This window comes from Hibiscus syriacus, unplaced genomic scaffold, assembly GCF_006381635.1.
Source record: "Hibiscus syriacus cultivar Baekdansim isolate YM2019G1 unplaced genomic scaffold, ASM638163v2 tig00110386_pilon, whole genome shotgun sequence".
NCBI classification, from domain to species: domain Eukaryota; kingdom Viridiplantae; phylum Streptophyta; class Magnoliopsida; order Malvales; family Malvaceae; genus Hibiscus; species Hibiscus syriacus.
Window position 1 is genome coordinate 399,121 of NW_024062716.1, and position 17,834 is coordinate 416,954.

At 35.6% G+C, this 17,834-nt stretch overlaps 1 pseudogene; it reads left to right on the forward strand.

The window, feature by feature from the left end:
• Positions 1–403: 403 nt before the first annotated feature.
• On the forward strand, positions 404–10,289 carry LOC120122334 (annotated as a pseudogene).
• Positions 10,290–17,834: the final 7,545 nt, after the last annotated feature.

The window sequence follows — 17,834 nt, forward strand, 5'->3', positions numbered from 1 at the left end:
TAATAAAAATATTAAGTAAACCAAAAAAATATAAGATGAAATAAAATAATAATAATAAGAGGTAAATAATAATAATAATAATAATAATAATAATAATAATAATAAATATAAAAAACGATAAAATCAAATATACGAAACTAGAAATAAAAATAAATAAAAAAATAGATAAAGGACCGATTTGAAAGAAAATGGAATTAGGGGATAAAATTCAAATTAAATGGGCAAAATAAATGCTTACAAAGAAATGGGGACTAAAAGAGAATTTCCCCCTTTTATTAAGAAAGCACGCAGATCCCCCTTCGGTCGGGTCGGGTCACGCACGCGGGTCGCATATAAGGCTCATTTTCTTTAAAAAAAATTCATTCTCACTTTCTCTCAAAGAAGCACGTCTCAAACCCTCTTAATGCTCTCAACCCACGGTTTGGCCGGTCACCTTCGCCGACCTATCTCCACCACACCGCCGTTTGCCGGAAAGCGTTCTGGCCACCACCCACGGTGGCCAGAGACCCAAAAGCTACCCCTTTCGAAAGCCCCTTTCTCTCTTACCCCAAATCCAACCCCCGATCACCACGAAATGGCCTCAATCGGCCTAGATCTAAAAGGGAAGCTTCGGTTTTTTACCGTTCGTCAGTGACTTTTCCACTCCTGATGCCCTTTGCTTTTTTCTGTTTATGCTTGGCTTTTGGGTTTGCTTTTGTATATTGCTTTGCATGTGTTTTTATGGATTTTGTTTCGGTGGTTATTTTTTTTTTGGGTTTTGGTTGTTCTTGGGCTCGATCCCGTTGTTGATGTGTTGTCTCGGTTCTGTGTAGTTGATGGCTTTGTGGTTCTTGACGTTGGTTGGTTTGTTATGGCTCTGTGTATTGTTTTCTCTCGATGATGGTCTCTTGTCCCCGTTAATGGTCTTCATCGAGGATTTTATAGCTCGGTTTTGGCCGTTTGCGTCCCGATGATCTCAGGATCATGGTTGTTGGTTGATCGAGATATTTGTTCACGTTATACCGGTCGTCTCTCGGGATGGTTTAGTCCCGTTGGTGCAGCCGGATTTGTCGCCTGGTCGTTGGCTTGACCTGCGCTCGATTTGGTCTCCCATGTGACGTTGATAGCTTACTGTGTAACCCTAACTCTATGGACTGGTTCAGGCCCGATTTTCTTAGACTGATTGGACAATAACTCTGGACCTAAAACGAGAAAAACAAAGAAATAATAAATAATAAATGAAATAAAGAAAAATAAATAAATAAAGAAAAATGTTTTTTTAAAACTATATAATATATATGTTTTTAAAAAAATAATTTTAAAAACCATATAATATATATTTTAAAAACTAATTTTCAAAACTATATAATATATATTTTAAAACTAATTTTCAAAACTATATAATATATATATTAAAAACTAATTTTCAAAAATATATAATATATATATTTTTTAAAAACTAATTTTCAAAACTATATAATATATATTTTTTAAAAACTAATTTTCAAAACTATATAATATATATTTTTAAAAACTAATTTTCAAAACTATATAATATATATATTTCGAAAACTAATTTTCAAAACTATATAATATATATTTTTAAAAACTAATTTTCAAAACTATATAATATATATATTTTTAAAAACTAATTTTCAAAACTATATAATATATATATTTTTAAAAACTAATTTTCAAAACTATATAATATATATATTTCAAAAATTATTTTCAAAACTATATAATGTATATGTTTTCAAAAATGTTTTTTTAAAGACTATATATTATATACATATTTTCAAACCCCGTTTGCAAACTATATAATATATAGATATATACGTATAAAATAAAATGGACGAAAATGAGTGTCTACAACTATCCCTCTTTGTCCTTTTTCGTGGAACGAAAAATAGGAAAAATATAAAAAGACACAAATTTTCGTTCGGTGTAGTTGAAGAATACCTCCCTATCGAATTGAGTTGCAGATGGCTCCTCCGTCGCGAAATTAAGTCCATCTTGAAATGATATGGAATTTAAGCCGTAGTTCAAAATCAGGATACAACTTCAAATTGCAGTCTACCTCGATCATCTTCTCGGTTTAAAGATCTTGGTTGGAAAATTCGACTGAAAAGTAGTTCCTTTGACTCTATCATGTGGTTGATAAGCCCTCGAGCTGAATGGAATCAAACTCGAAGGGTCTTCGTTGACAGATAGTTTTTCTCGACTTAAGCTATGCTACTGGGAAACGGTTTTTTGTTATTGAGGCACTGTTAACTCGGGTCTTCTTCTCAACTTGAAAAACCTCGATTACAACCAGACAGTAGTGTGATTGAGGTGTCATCGAGCTGAATAGAATCGAACTCGACAAATTTATTGATAGATAGCCCTTCTTCCCTTGAGCTATGCTGTAAATTTGATTTACCTCTGAGCTGAGTGTAATCGAACTCGAAGGTCTTTGGTTGGCAGATAGCCCTTCTCGACTTAAGCTATGCTGCAAATGATGTGCCTTAGAGCTAAGCGCAGTCGAACTCGCAGGTCTTTGTTGACAGATAACCCTTCTAGCCTTGAGTTATGCTGTAAATGATGTGCCCTCGAAGATGAGTGTAATCGAACTCGAGGGTCTTTGGCAGATAGGCCTTCTCGACTTAAGTTATGCTGCAAATAATGTGCCTTGCAGCTGAGCGTAGTCGAACTCGAAAGTCTTTGGTTGGCAGATAACCCTTCTAGCCTTGAGTTATGTTGCAAATGATATGCCTTGGAGATGAGCGTAGTCGAACTCGAAGGTCTTTTGGTGATAGATAACCCTTCTAGCCTTGAGTTATGCTGTAAATGATGTGCCCTCAAAGCTGAGTGTAATCAAACTCGAGGGTCTTTGGCAGATAGCCCTTCTTGACTTAAGCTATGCTGTAAATGATGTGCCTTGGAGCTAAGCGTAGTCGAACTTGAAGGTCTTTGGTTGGCAGATAACCCTTCTAGCCTTAAGTTATGCTGTAAATGATATGCCTTGGAGCTGAGCGTAGTCGAACTTGAAGGTCTTTTGGTGACAGATAACTCTTCTAGCCTTGAGTTATATTGTAAATGATGAGCCCTTGAAGTTGAGTGTACTTGAACTTAAGGGCCTTTGGCAGATAACCCCACCCTTCTCGACTTAAGCCATGCTGTACACGATGTGCCTTGGAGCTGAGCGTAGTCGAACTCGAAGGTCTTTGGTTGGTAGATAACCCTTCTCGACTTAAGTTATGCTGCAAATGATATGCCTTGGAGCTGAGCGTAGTCGAACTCGAAGGTCTTTTGGTGATAAATAACCCTTCTAGCCTTGAGTTATGCTGTAAATGATGTGTCCTTAAAGCTAAGTGTAATCGAACTCGAGGGTCTTTGGCAGATAACCCTTCTTGACTTAAGCTATGCTGCAAACGCTGCGCCTTGGAGCTGAGCGTAGTCGAACTCAAAGGTCTTTTATTGGCAAATAGCCCTTCTTGCCTTGAGCTATATTGTAAATGATGTGCCTTGGAGCTGAGTGTAGTCGAACTCGAAGGTCTTGGATGACAGACAACCCTTGAGTTATGTTGCCGATAGTTTCTTAAAAAAATGGCTTTCCTTCACGGGTCTAAGCCGATCATAATTCTCCTGGTGGTTCCTTTGAGCGAGTCTGAACCAAATGAGATGATCTTTGAATGACTCCCCTTTTACGGGAAAGCCCACTGATATATTCTGTCAACCGGATATCTTCTGTCGTGGAATTGAAATCTGGATTGAAAACGTTAACTGGAAACATGATGCTCATTGGTTGAGTTGAACTGGATTTGTTCTGAATTGGTTCTCGAACCTATCTGAAATTGATTCTGAGATCTGTAGATATGTCAAGTCGGTTGAGGTGTAGCTTCTCACTGCTGAGTTAAGCAACCACCATTGTTCTCTAAAGGAGCTTGCGAATCGAGTATCCTTCATCCTGAAGTCAAAACTTGACTCTAAAAGCTGCAAAAATCATGTATGCTAAAATGATGAATGTGATGAACCTAAGTAGGTCTAAGATGCATGCAACATGAATGAGCTCTGTTTTATCTCTCGGACAGAGTCTCGTGCTTTGTCTGCCGATCTGGTCCTTGGAATCGATCGTGCCCATTGGCTTATCAGCTTTGGCTTTACAGGCCTTTCATATCTGAGATGTTCTGTTTGAAAATGTTTTTCTCCTTTTTCTTGTTTTAGGAGGAAAAAGGATATTTTTTTTGTAAAATATTGCTCCTTAATTCAGGTTTGCAATCGAATCAAATCATAAACGTGAGTTCAAAGTAAATCAAAGGAATCAATAGCTCTTTTAATGTTTTTAGAGTTATAGCTCTTTAACAAATGTTCAAATGGATGAGTTGACTTTAGGTTGACCTAAGGTTTCATTCATAAAAAGGTCATTTTTTTGTTATTGCAACAAGCTTTTCTTTGGCTTGGCATTTTAATTGGATGCGGACAAAATGACGCAATCAGCATTATCAATTACTAGACCTTCTATTTTGGTTCTCTGAAATCTCCCATTTGTTCAAGTTTTATAAGCTCCTCTAACAAAGGTAGTGTAGAAATATCGGTCTAAAACTGAAATTCTTGAGTGCTCGTGTGTATTTGTCTATAACAGGTGTTCTTTAACCCCCTTAGTCCATTTTTACCGAAATTTCTTATACAAATAAATTTAATTCGCCATTTTCTGGCTAGATGAATCCATAGAGCCGGGGCGTTTAACCAATTGCTCTAGAGGGACAACTCAATCTTTATTGTATATTATAATCACCTTTATCAGGCTAGCTGAATCTTATCCATAAAGCTAGGGCGCTTAACCAATTGCTTTAAAGGGACAACTCAAGCTTTATTGTATATATATAATATTATAATATGGGTATACGGGTCCAATTTCTTAAGTTTGTCAAAAAAACTTGTTATAGTCTAGGTGTTTTTGGAAGTCAAGGAATCTCATCTTTAGAATTCAATTTCCAAGTAACTGACCTAAACTAGATTTGCTTACTCAACTATTACATCTGTGAAGATCATTATCATCATTGAACGTCTTAAATGAAAAGTATAGTAACATCATATACAAAAGATGGAACATGTTATCCGAACCTATGTACATCTAAATACCAAGCCTTATGAAGGGAGAAGGCTATATTGGTTATTTGTAAGAGAAGGGTATGACGTTTGAGCGTATATTCTGGGTAAGGTCAAAGTCCTTGTTTTGTTATTTTGCCAAAGATCTGTAACTCTAATCATTTACAGAGTTTTTAATTCGGTTGATATTCAAAGAATTTTAAGATTGCAAGTTTGATTTGTTGCTCGTCATCTTTAAAGTAACATAAATTTATTCAAATGTCTTTATGAACAATCCACATAAATGCATTGAAATATCCAAAGAAAGTTCAAAAACAAGTTCCAAATATGAGAAAGTTAAAAAAAACAAATTCAAACAAGATGCCTCAAAATTGAATAAGGTCTCATCAGGATACCCCACTTGTCATGACACTTTCTGCTTTGGGAGTGTCATTGCTTTCATCGTAAAATTCCAGCTCTTTTCTACCCATCATTAGTTGGATCAAGGCTCTGAATTTGACACATTCTTGTACATCATGTCCACTTCACTGAGATAACAACAATAACTGCTACCTTTGGAATCTGATGTACCAGGATGTGGTGCAAGATACCCCGCATTTATCATTTGCTTCCATACCCAAGCAAGAGGTGACTTCACTTCGGAGACTTTGGTCTTGGCCTTTTTACCATTTTCCTTGGTGATTGCACTTTCCTCATTCTCTTGATGATTAGGCAGAGGGTCCTGTGCAATGTGGGGGTGATTTTGTATTGTTGAAATGAATCTAACTCCTATTGCGCATTCTTTGGATAACCCTCTTAAAGGCGAGGCAATTTTCAATAGTATGCCCCGGAACACCACCATGACATTCACATTGCGCATTTTTATCATACCACCTGGGTATGAGGGCTTTAGTGGTATCTTTAGGTAGGGTGACACCACATGTGTGTCAAACAGTTATTGATAGAGCTCATTGTATGTCATGGGAATAGGATCGAAATGCTCTTTCTCTCTCATTGGTTCTCTAGAAGATGATACAGCTACAACTGATTTTGAGTTGCTGATGATCTCTCTTTCTTTCTTCTTCAGGGGAGGCTTTTCACCCAACCTACCTCTTGTTTTATTGGTCGTTTTGATTTCTTCCCCAAATTTCAGAATGCGGTAACCATCCGAATTATTTTGAAGTCCTGATAAGATTCTGGGTGAGACAACTACTTGCGGGGTAGGTGATAGTTACCCCTTCCGATGGACCTGCCCCTGGTGCACTTGTATTATGTATGCCAGCCAACCTGGTAATGATCTGATCGACCAAGGACTCTTGCCCTTTCGTAATTGTATCTAGGGCACTCGGGCTATTTTGATTTATCTTTTCTTCTATATCCTTCTGCAACCTTAGCATGCTCTCTTCAAGTTAAGCAATTCTGGCTTCTATTTCCTTTCGGTTTGAATGGATATGACACGTATCCGAAGCTTGTGGAGTTAAATCCGATATTTGTTCCTTTTGATGAGACATGCCTTTGTTAGTTAATGTGAATGCAAAGAAAATAAGAAAAATGCAAAATATGTCTAAATGCATGATGCATGAAATGTTCGAGGCATTGATCCAAAAAATGTGTTTATTATTATAAATAATCCTTATTGGGGACAAAATTGTTACGTCTGAAGAGATAAAAAACATTTTGATAGTATAAATCCCGAACAGCCTCTGACAAGTGACGAACTGCTTGCCCCCAAAAAAAAGGTTTCAAAGGACTACATCTCTAACTTTCACTCTCTGCCGAGTTTGTTTCTAACGAAGATGCCACTGGAGCCCTCCATCCGAAGTTTATGGGCTTGCTTCTTGAATTCGTCAATAATGGTCTCCAGTTTAGCTAGGGTTTCGCCATCTTGTTCTCGTAGTTTTCGAAATGACCGTTCGGATCAATAACCTTTTCCTCGTCTTGCCCCTGCAACCTTTGCCTCTGAGTATTCTTTGACCACGACTGGACTTCTGAGCTTTTTATCTCTTTGTATTATAACCCTTTTATCCATTAATGCAAATTATTCATGTTTAACAAACACGTTTTTTGCAGATCAACACCTCTTTTAAATGATGCAAATAATGAAAATAAAATAAAATAGAACAAAAATAAAAAGAGTTAGTGAGGTAAATCAAAACAATAATAAAAATGAAAAAATCCCACCCCACATGATATCTACCCCACATGCTTTAGTTCTTACCCAGACATGATCTCTATCCCGCATGCTAATTTTAAATAAATCCTAACCGCATATTTGTCTAGTTCGCATGCTTTGAACAGAAAGAAAGCATGAAATAAAGTAGCCTAGGGTTGGGAATGAGGTTTAGGAGTGGGCTTAATTCTCTGTACTCTCCCGGTTTAGGTTCTAAAGAGGTACCCGAGTTCTCCTTGCTGGTGCCCCCTTGGGCTTGCCAGACCCTTAGTCCTAAGCCCATTACAAGACGAGGAAAAGGTTGCAGGGGCAAGACAGGCCCATTTTATTAAGGGATAAAAATAAATATACTCAACTGGAAATAAAAATAAATAAATAAATAATAGATAAAGGACTGATTTGAAAGAAAATGGAATTAGGGGATAAAATTCAAATTAAATGGGCGAAATAAGTGCTTACAAAGAAAGGGGGACTAAAAGAGAATTTCCCCCTTTTATTAAGAAAACACGCAAATCCCACTTCAGTCAGGTCGGGTCACACAAGCATGTCCAGAACGGGTATACGAGTCGCATATAAGGCCCATTTTCTCTAAAAAAAATTCGTTCTCACTTTCTCTCAAAGAAGCACGCCTCAAACCCTCTGAATACTCTCAACCCACGGTTCGGCCGGTCACCTTCGCCGGCCTATCTCCACCGCACCGCTGCTTACCGGAAAGCGTTCCGGCCACCACCCACGGTGGTCGGAGACCCAAAAGCTACCCCTTTCAAAACCCTATTTCTCTCTTACCCCGAATCCAGCCCCCAATTACCACGAAATGACCTCAATCGACCTAGATCTAAATGGGAAGCTTGGTTTTTTATTGATTGTCAGTGACTTTTCCGCTCCCGGTGGCGTTTGCTTTTTTCTGTTTATGCTTAGCTTTTGGGTTTGCTTTTGTATATTGTTTTGCGTGTGTTTTTATGGATTTTGTTTCGGTGGTTTTTTTTTGTTGTTCTTGGGCTCGATCCCATTGTTGATGTGTTGTCTCGGTTCTGTGTAGTTGATGGCTTTGTGGTTCTCGATGTTGGTTGGTTTGTGATGGATCTGTGTACTATTTTCTCTCGATGATAGTCTCTTGTCCCCGTTGATGGTCTTCATCGATTCTTTTATAGCTCAGTTTTGGTCGTTTAGGTCCCGATGATCTCGAAATCATGGTTGTTGGTTGATCGAGATATTTGTGCACGTTATATCGGCCGCCTCAGGATGGTTCAGTCCCGTTGGTGCGGCTGGATTTGTCGCCTGGCCGTTGGCTTAACCTACGCGTGATTTGCTCTCCCATGCGACACTGATAGCCTGCTGTGTAACCCTAACTATATGGGCTGGTTCAGGCCCGATTTTCTTGGACTGATTGGACAGTAACTCTGGACCTGAAACGAGAAAAACAAAGAAATAATAAATAATAAATGAAATAAAGAAAAATAAATAAAGAAAAATATTTTTTAAACTATATAATATATATGTTTTTTTTAAAAATAATTTTCAAAACCATATAATATATATTTTAAAAACTAATTTTCAGAACTATATAATATATATATTTTAAAAACTAATTTTCAAAACTATATAATATATATATTTTAAAAACGAATTTTCAAAACTATATAATATATATATATTTTAAAAACTAATTTTCAAAACTATATAATATATATTTTTAAAAAAACTAATTTTCAAAACTATATAATGTATATTTAAAAATAATAATTTTCAAAACTATATAATATATATATTTCAAAAACTAATTTTCAAAACTAGATAATATATATATATATTTAAAAACTAATTTTCAAAACTATATACTATATATTTTTTAAAAACTAATTTTCAAAACTATATAATATATATATTTTTAAAAACTAATTTTCAAAACTATATAATATATATATTTCAAAAATTGTTTTAAAAACAATATAATGTATATGTTTTTAAAAAAAAAATATAAAATACTAAATATATAATATATATATAGGGTATATTTGTTTTCATTTGTTTATAGGATTTATATAAACGAGCCTTCATATGGGCAGCCTCCCCTGAAGAGGCTCTTCCCAAATGGCCAGAGCCAATGCATGTCTTTGCTGCTCCCGAGTTGAAAGTCACATTATCACATAATTTGCAGTATGCAGCTGTAAGAAGTACTGCAGGTGGAGCCCCTTTCCGTTCAATTACTGTACGAGATACAATTGGTGATCTACCAGCTGTAGGAAATGGGGCCTCAAAGACAAATTTGGAGGTACTAGATTGAAAATTATATCTCCAAATTTGCTTCATGCTATAAAAGTTGCATATGCGTACTCAATTTACAATGTTTTATTTCTGAAGTATCAAAGTGAACCTCTCTCACGGTTTCAAAAGAAAATTCGAGGAGACATGGCTGTCCTTACTGATCATATATCTAAGGAAATGAACGAGCTTAATCTGATTCGGTGTCAAAAGATTCCAAAGATACCAGGTGCAGATTGGCACGACCTTCCAGATGAGAAGGTACATCAACAAATACTGTTCTCTCTTCATTTGAAATGTGGTCAGAATGAAATTGTCTGTCGAACTGCTGGGCTATTTGTTTCCTTAAAATTGCAGGTTAAACTCTCTACCGGACAATTGGTAGATTTAATACCCTGGTGCCTACCAAACACAGCCAAAAGGCACAATCAATGGAAAGGGCTATTTGGAAGGTTGGATTGGGAAGGGGACTTTCCAACTTCCATCACAGACCCTCAACCAATGGGCAAGGTTGGAATGTGCTTTCATCCTGAACAGGACAGGATTCTGACTGTTCGAGAATGCGCCCGGTCTCAAGTAAGTCACTTTCATTGCCATGGTACTTTGTGAAAGGCCAGAATGAAGTAGAAAACGTTGGTATAGTTCTAATGGGTTTCTTTTTGCCTGTCCTAACAGGGGTTCCCAAATAGCTACAATTTTTTCTGGTTACATTCAGCACAAGCACCGGCAGATTGGAAATGCGGTTCCTCTTCCTCTGGCATTTGCACTGGGAAGGAAACTGAAAGAAGCATTAGACAGTAAAATGTAGCTGGTGGATTTCATTAGGATTTCTCCATGTTACCATTATGAAAAATTTCGTAACTGGTTTTTGCCCAGGCACGAAATTTTACTTGGAGGGAAAAATGATGTAAATAAATGGTTTTTAAAATGTTTTAGGAGTCGCCATCGGCATTTTGGGTCAAGTAGGTCGAATACCTAAAAACAATCTTTTAAAATAGTTTTGAATAAAACATAATTTAAAAGATAAAACTGATCTGCGTATAACAAAAAATTTTAGTAAAAAAGGATTTGTGGTCGATTACGTTTAGGGAAGGATTAGCACCCTATAACGCCCAAAATAGGTACTTTATTAATTATAAATTGTCTCTATTAAAAAATTCAAATATATTTAATTCATAATTCTGTTAAATTTATTAATATATTAATATATATATTTATTAAATAAGATATTTATTTATTTAGAAATATCATAAAAGGGCTTTTAGGTGCTTTAAGACAGCTCATTTCTTAATATTAAAAAATAAATAAACATTTATCTAAAAATAAATATAATTTATAAAAGTAAGATATTTTTTTAAATATCAGAAAATGACATCCAGTTGCTTTAAGACCGCCCTTTCTTAATATTGAAAAATAAATATATATTTAAATATGATTGTTTTTATAAAATTAAATTTATAAATATGATTTTTATAGAAAACAAACAAAATAAATAAATAAATATTATATATATATTTATATGACTAAGTAATAATAATAAAAAAATAATAATGAACATAATAATTTAAACATATATAAAAATAATAATGAAATAATATTGCAAATAACTAAAATATAAAAGAAATTAAAATTATAGAATTAAAATGTAGAATATTTAAACTTGGTGCTCTACTTCAAAATATCATAAGATCTAGAGGCCTATAGTGTAATTTAGCCTTAATAATATTAACTGGTGATTAAAAAATAAATATTAATTAAATTATGAGGGACTAAATAAGGTATTTAAACTAAAATATATATACATATATATAAACAGTGATTAAATTATAAAAATATAAAAATTAAGGGACATTATTTGAAATACCATAAAGCCTAAATATTATTAGTGTAATTTAACCTATATAATTATACGGGATTAAAATTAAATTTGTTTAAAATTAAAAGGATTAATCATGGTATTTTACCTTAAGCATATAAATATACAGGAAATGACTAAAATAGAATAAAATAAAATTCAAAGATAATATTAATATGTTCATAAATTGATTTCAGTGGCTAAAATGGAAGTTTATAAACTTCAGGTGGCTGCACATGTAGTTTAACTATTTTGAAATTACACCCAGACCGCTCATCAAAATGACACCGTTTTGATGAGGGTATAAATACCTAAAAACAGAGAGGGAGACCACCGGCTGGCAGCCGTGCTTGGCACGTTGACCGCCGCCAGCCACAGTTGACGGTGGCCGAAAAATCCCAAAATATCCCAAAACGGAGCTCTAAACCCCCTAAAGCTGAACCTAGCCTTAGTTTTTCTTAAAAATCTCCTAATCAGAGTAAATTTAGGAAAAAACCGACGGTTTTACCTCGGTTTTTACACAATTTCCGGCGATGTTTGGGCTTCCCGAGGGTAAGTATTTTTCTCTCTTCTCTCTTTGCTTTCAATTTGCTGCTATGGGTGTTGTTTGGCTTGTGTTGTGGTCTGTTCGATTTCTTTCCCTTGTTTCTAGTTCGTGCTTTTTTTTTGTCTTCGTTCTCTTCTTTGCAGGTCCGGCGGTGGCTTTTATAGCCACCACAGTTTCTTCTTTGGACTGGTTTAAAGAAATGGCCCTCGGTGAGTCACCATAACTATGTTGGTGACTCACCGTAGGGATGGCAACGTGGATGGTGACACAACACTTCTGGAGGCTTCATCAAGGTGGCATAGTGGCAGCAAGGCGTCGGTAGCGGCGGCTAGATTTGGAGGTGGCACCGCGTGGTCCCTAGGGTATCATAACCCTAGGGTTTCATCTGAAATGATCTGGGTCGTTGGATCAAAGCCATATCCAATAGTTGTGATGTTGAGGTGGTTGCTAGAATGAGGTATAAACCTTAATTTGGTTTTAGGGTTTGGCTAGGCTTCTGATCGAGCTTGTAAACTGGGCTTTGGGATTTAACATTTGGGCCTCCAGGATTTGTAATTGTAAATGGACCTGTAATATAAAAATTAATAATAATAAATAATAATATAATAGTAATAATAATAATACACAAATAAAATATAAAAAAAAACAAAATAGAAAAAAACTAGTGTCTTCAGCTGCCCTTCTTTGCTCATTCTTGTGTTAACGAGGATAGAGCAAAGACGAAAAGACAATTAGGTTTTTTTCTCATTTGACTTTACTTGGAAATGTTGAACAAGTTTTTCTTTGGGATTAGTTCTTCTCATTATGAACTTTTCCACTGGGGATGACAATTTATCTTCTTTTGTGATGTAATCTAGTAAAAAAGTTAACAAATTCTTCTCATTATGAACTTCTTAGTTCTTCTCATTATGAACTCTTTCTGGAAATACTGATCTTCAAAAGAGGGGTTGTTAATTTAGCTTCATATGTGATGAATTAAGGCAAGGTTGAACAAGTTCTTCTCATTCTTCTTTTCCTTCTTCAGATGAGTTCTTCTCATTATGAACACTTCTGGAAATTTTGATGCTGATCTATCTCCTTCTGTGATAGCATCAAGCAAAAGGTTGAACAAATTCTTCTCATTATGAACTTCTTCTTCCTCTTCAGATAAGTTCTTCTCATTATGAACTTTCTCTGGAAAAGTTGATCCATCGAGTGATGAATTCAAGCAAAAGGTTGAACAAATTCTTCTCATTATGAATTTCTTCTTCCTTCTTCAGATGAGTTCTTCTCATTATGAATACTTCTGGAAATGTTGGTGCTGATCTATCTCCTTTAAGGATAGAATCGAGCAAAAGGTTGAACAAGTTCTTCTCATTCTGAACTTCTCCTTCCTCTACAGATGAGTTATTCTCATTATGAACTTCCTCTGGAAAAGTTGGTCCATCGAGTGATGGAAATTTTTTATTCTAGTGAAACTGTCTCAAGCGAGACAAATCTTGTTTTAAGAGAAACAATCTCAAGTGAGATACATTGTTGTTTCGGGTGAAACTGTCTCAAGCGAGACAAATTTTGTTTTAAGAAAAACAATCTCAAGTGAGATAAATTACTATTTGAAAACATCCTGCACTGTAGGTCTTACAGATGACCTAGAGGATTTTAGATCAAAAAGCTCCCGAAGGCTTTTTGAAAACATCATGCACTGTAGGTCTTACAGATGACCCTGAGGCTTTAAAATAAAAAAGCTCCCGAAGGCTTTTTGAAAACATCATGCATTGTAGGTCTTACAGATGACCTTGAGGCTTTAAGATCAAAAAGCTCCCGAAGGCTTTTTGAAAACATCATGCACTGTAGGTCTTACAGATGTTGGAAATAGTTTACTAAGTAAAAAAACTATGGAAATCGTTTTCTTACTTTTCAACAATTTCCTTTTTAGAAAGGATTAAATGAGAAACTTTGGAAAGCGTTTTTCTCATTGAAATAACTTGTTGATTGGGTAACATGCCCAAAATAATACTTCTTTTGTAAATTGCTTCCATCTATTCTTCAGATGTTTGCATGATTCCCGTATTTGAGGTTTTGAATTCTACCTTCTTCTTGTAAGGTATGGTTTATCATGAATCTTCTTTTTTATATGAAAATTTGTAAAACTTCATGTTTGAATGTACTTAGATGTATCAATGTAATGCATTGTCTATTTGTGTAAATGATGTTCTTATGAATGTATGAATGTTTATGCAATCTTCATTTGACTTCAAAGTGGTGAAATCGGTTTTCCTTCATTTGATCATTTATAGCCAAGGTTACCTCTGGATATCAGTATAGCAACCCATGTCATAAAGCTGAAGAACCATTTGATCAACTTGTATCTTTGTATCTTCTTTGCTTGCGTTAAAATTTCAGAAGAAATGTTTCATGTATGGAACTCTTGCTGTAGTCAGAACTATGACCATGACCATTCTATCTTTGATAACATCGGCTTTCTTTGTCTGGACTTGTGTAAAAATCCAATAAAGTGTTCATCTTTGAAGAATGTAGATGCAGATATGTCAAACTTAGCAGAAATTAATTAAGATAGCAACGTCTGTTCTGATTTGACTCTTGAAATACATCATAAGGAGGATTTATCCTAATTCCTTTCATTTCTCCACATCTAATTGGATCTCAAACAAAGCCATTCAGACCATATCATGTCGAGATGCTTAATAACAACCTGTCGTTTAACCTCAGTTGGGTCCACTAGTTTCTTGTTGTTAAAATTTTAGCTTCCTTTCTCATGGAAATAAATCTTCATCATATCTCACTTCTAACCTTGGGGTCGAAGAAGACAGACTTTATCTTGAATTAAAAATGGAAACCATATGATCAAAACCATGGTTCAGCATCAGAATAACTGGTTCGTAAAACATTTGATAACACATGTATCATCTCATGTGGTTTATGCTAAGATATTTCTGGTCAGGGAAGCTCTTTCATAGTGTTCAGAACTTTTGTATGATGTCAAAAGACCACTCGAGAACAAAACTCACTGGGAATACAAATGGGATGTTGGTGTGTTTCATGACCAAAAAGTTGGTCAAATTCACAAAATGTGCTAATAAGAGATACCAATTGATCTTGATATCATCTCGGGCAAGGGCCAGTGTGATATTATTCACGTTTTCTTCCATAATGAGCATTGTAGGAAGTAGAAACATATCAACTATAGGATCCATGTACAGAAGGAGGTCCATGGGATTCTTGCTGTTGTAGATAAAACACACATGATAAAACCCAATAAATTAAAACTCTGTTCATGCTGACTGGCAATGATAACTCCAGTAACAACGGGGATAAGAGTAATATACATAAGTCAAGCCTCTCTCTTCAAAGTCATCAAGTAAGCAAAACTGATGTGAAAAACGATTTTGTAGCCTCAACAGCATGATTGAAACTAATTGTTAGGAATCTAAAAATATTTCCAATCATCACTGACACACAGAATATAAAATTTAAAGCCGAGATTTTAAGGAATTGAACCCTGGATCGAGTAGTCTGCCTGGGGACCATCTTTATCCATGCAATCATGATGTAGCTTAACAAAGAACACGTTGTCGTGTGACACATTTTTAAGAAGATTGGGTATTTGAAACCATACTTGCTGAGTAGATATTTGTTCAACAATATGATCATAATGTAACTGCCTGATGAACGAAGCAATGATGTATAGTTAGCTCGACTGTCACTGTTTCATCATTTTCATTCTTCATATCTTTCTATCTTATTGGAAATATTTGCTCAAGTCAATGATCTTTCCCTAAGATGATATGGGTTTTCAGTATGCCCAACATTTGCTAATACAGATGTTAAAAGTGTGCTTAACAGTAATTCTTGCTGATATGAGCCTCCAAGAGTGCCCAAATATTCATATTACTATGAGCCTTCAAAATGCCCCACTATTCTATTTCTGGTTGACATGGGCTTTCAAGATGTCTTGCATGGATCTGTCTGAATTGGGCCTTCAAAATGCCACATATTCTAAATTATAGGGATTACTCTCAACGTCTGTTTGACTTGAATATCATGATCCCCACAATGTCCAATTTTGACAATGCACCGTGGTGTGTACTTGCAGTTTTATTCGTTCCCCAAATCTGGTTTCTCATTCTGGTGTCACTAAACAACATTTGTTATGTAACCTGAGGAATTCTCTTTTGAATGAGGTGACCATTTTTTGGATCTGGAAAGGTCTAGTCGGACAGAGTGGGATAAGTCGCTTGGTAATTCATTCCAGGTCGATATAGTGATCCTTGTTTTTAGTGAAGGTTATTTCTGGAATATATTTTTCCATGCAACATGTTGATTCTGATAACTACTCATCTGATTATGAAGCGAACTTTCAGGATAATTTCACAGATGTTGATAGTTCTTCTGATATCGAGGAAATCCTGAATTCTGATTCTGATGAGGAGAATAAACTATTATACTTGACGAAAATGGGATACTTAGAGGTTGAGGCTTCAATAACTATGGAGATGCAGTCCGGATTCATCAATTACAGAGTTGACAGATTTTATATGTGCTGCTCAAATGGCTACAGTTGCTGATGCATTTCTTTCGGTAAAAGATAGGAAGCCATTATGTAATAACCCCATTACAAGAAAAGGCAAAAACCGGGCTATGATTTTTGGAAAAGGAAGAAACAGAGGAAGCTTGAAAAGAAGCTTCTTAATGAAGACGATCATGCAGTTCATCTTTCAAATCCAATGATTGGTTTTGGGGGTCCTACCGAACCAGATCAGATAACTCAAAGAACACTTCCAGAATATGCTATTGGGCCTCCTTATTTCTACTATGAGAATGTGGCACTTTCTCCAGTTGATGTTTAGACCGAAATGTCACGGTACTTGTACGATGTAGAGCCAGAATTTGTAGATTCGAAGTATTTTTGTGCTGCTGCACGGAAAAGGGGCTATATTCATAATCTTCCAATTGAAAGTCGATTTCTTCTGCTCCTTCCTCCACGCACTATACATGATTCTTTTTCATTGACAAAGAAATGGTGGCCTTCCTGAGATCCAATAACAAAGTTGAACTATTTACAAACATGTACAGGAAGTGCCAAATTGACAAAAAAGATCCGTAAGGCTCTTGAAGCTTATGACGATAAGCCACCTTCAAGTGTCCAGAAGTATGTTCTTGATGAGTGCCGAAAATAAAATCATATAGGTTGGAAGGAATAAAGTTGTTCCACTTGAACCTGAGGAGGTGGAAATGCTTCTAGGCTTCCCTAAAAACCATATATAAGGAGGAGGATCTGCTAGAGACATGTTCCCCGATGGTATCAATGTCCTGTATTTTCTCTGGGATCAGTGATGCAGAGGTTGCCTTCTACTGTCTTGGCATACTTTTGAAAAAAATGCGCAAGAATTGAATAATGATCGGTTGGAGCAGTTAATGAGTAGATTTATCGAATTCGACCTTGTTGTTGGTGGCATCCAGTGAAACAACCTTACCGGAAGAAATAAACCTTATCAGGATGAACTATAAGATTTTTGTTGGTGCATTTTCTTGTAATGACTGCTACAGTGACTGCATCTTCTGTTGCTTCAAGATACACACTTACATATCCCGCTCTTCCTGCTAGGGGACATGGATTGATGATTGGGGAAAATGATTTTGTCTGGATACTTGTCACCCTCTGCGTGAGATAAGTGATAATCTTTCTTGATGAATTGCCAATAATGTCAAGGAGAGTGTCACGAGTTCAATTCTCTAAACTTCTTGGACTTCTTGAACCACTTGTTTTCAAGAAAAAGAAATGCTTCATCATTTTGGCCTGACTTATTCTTTCTTTTTAATAGAGGTAGAATAGGCAACAACTTGCTTCAAGGACCTTCCTCATTTGAGACTATCCTGTTTGAAAATGTTTTTTCTCCTTTCATTATTGAAGAATGATAGAATTTTGTAAAGTATTGCCCTTTTCAGGTTCA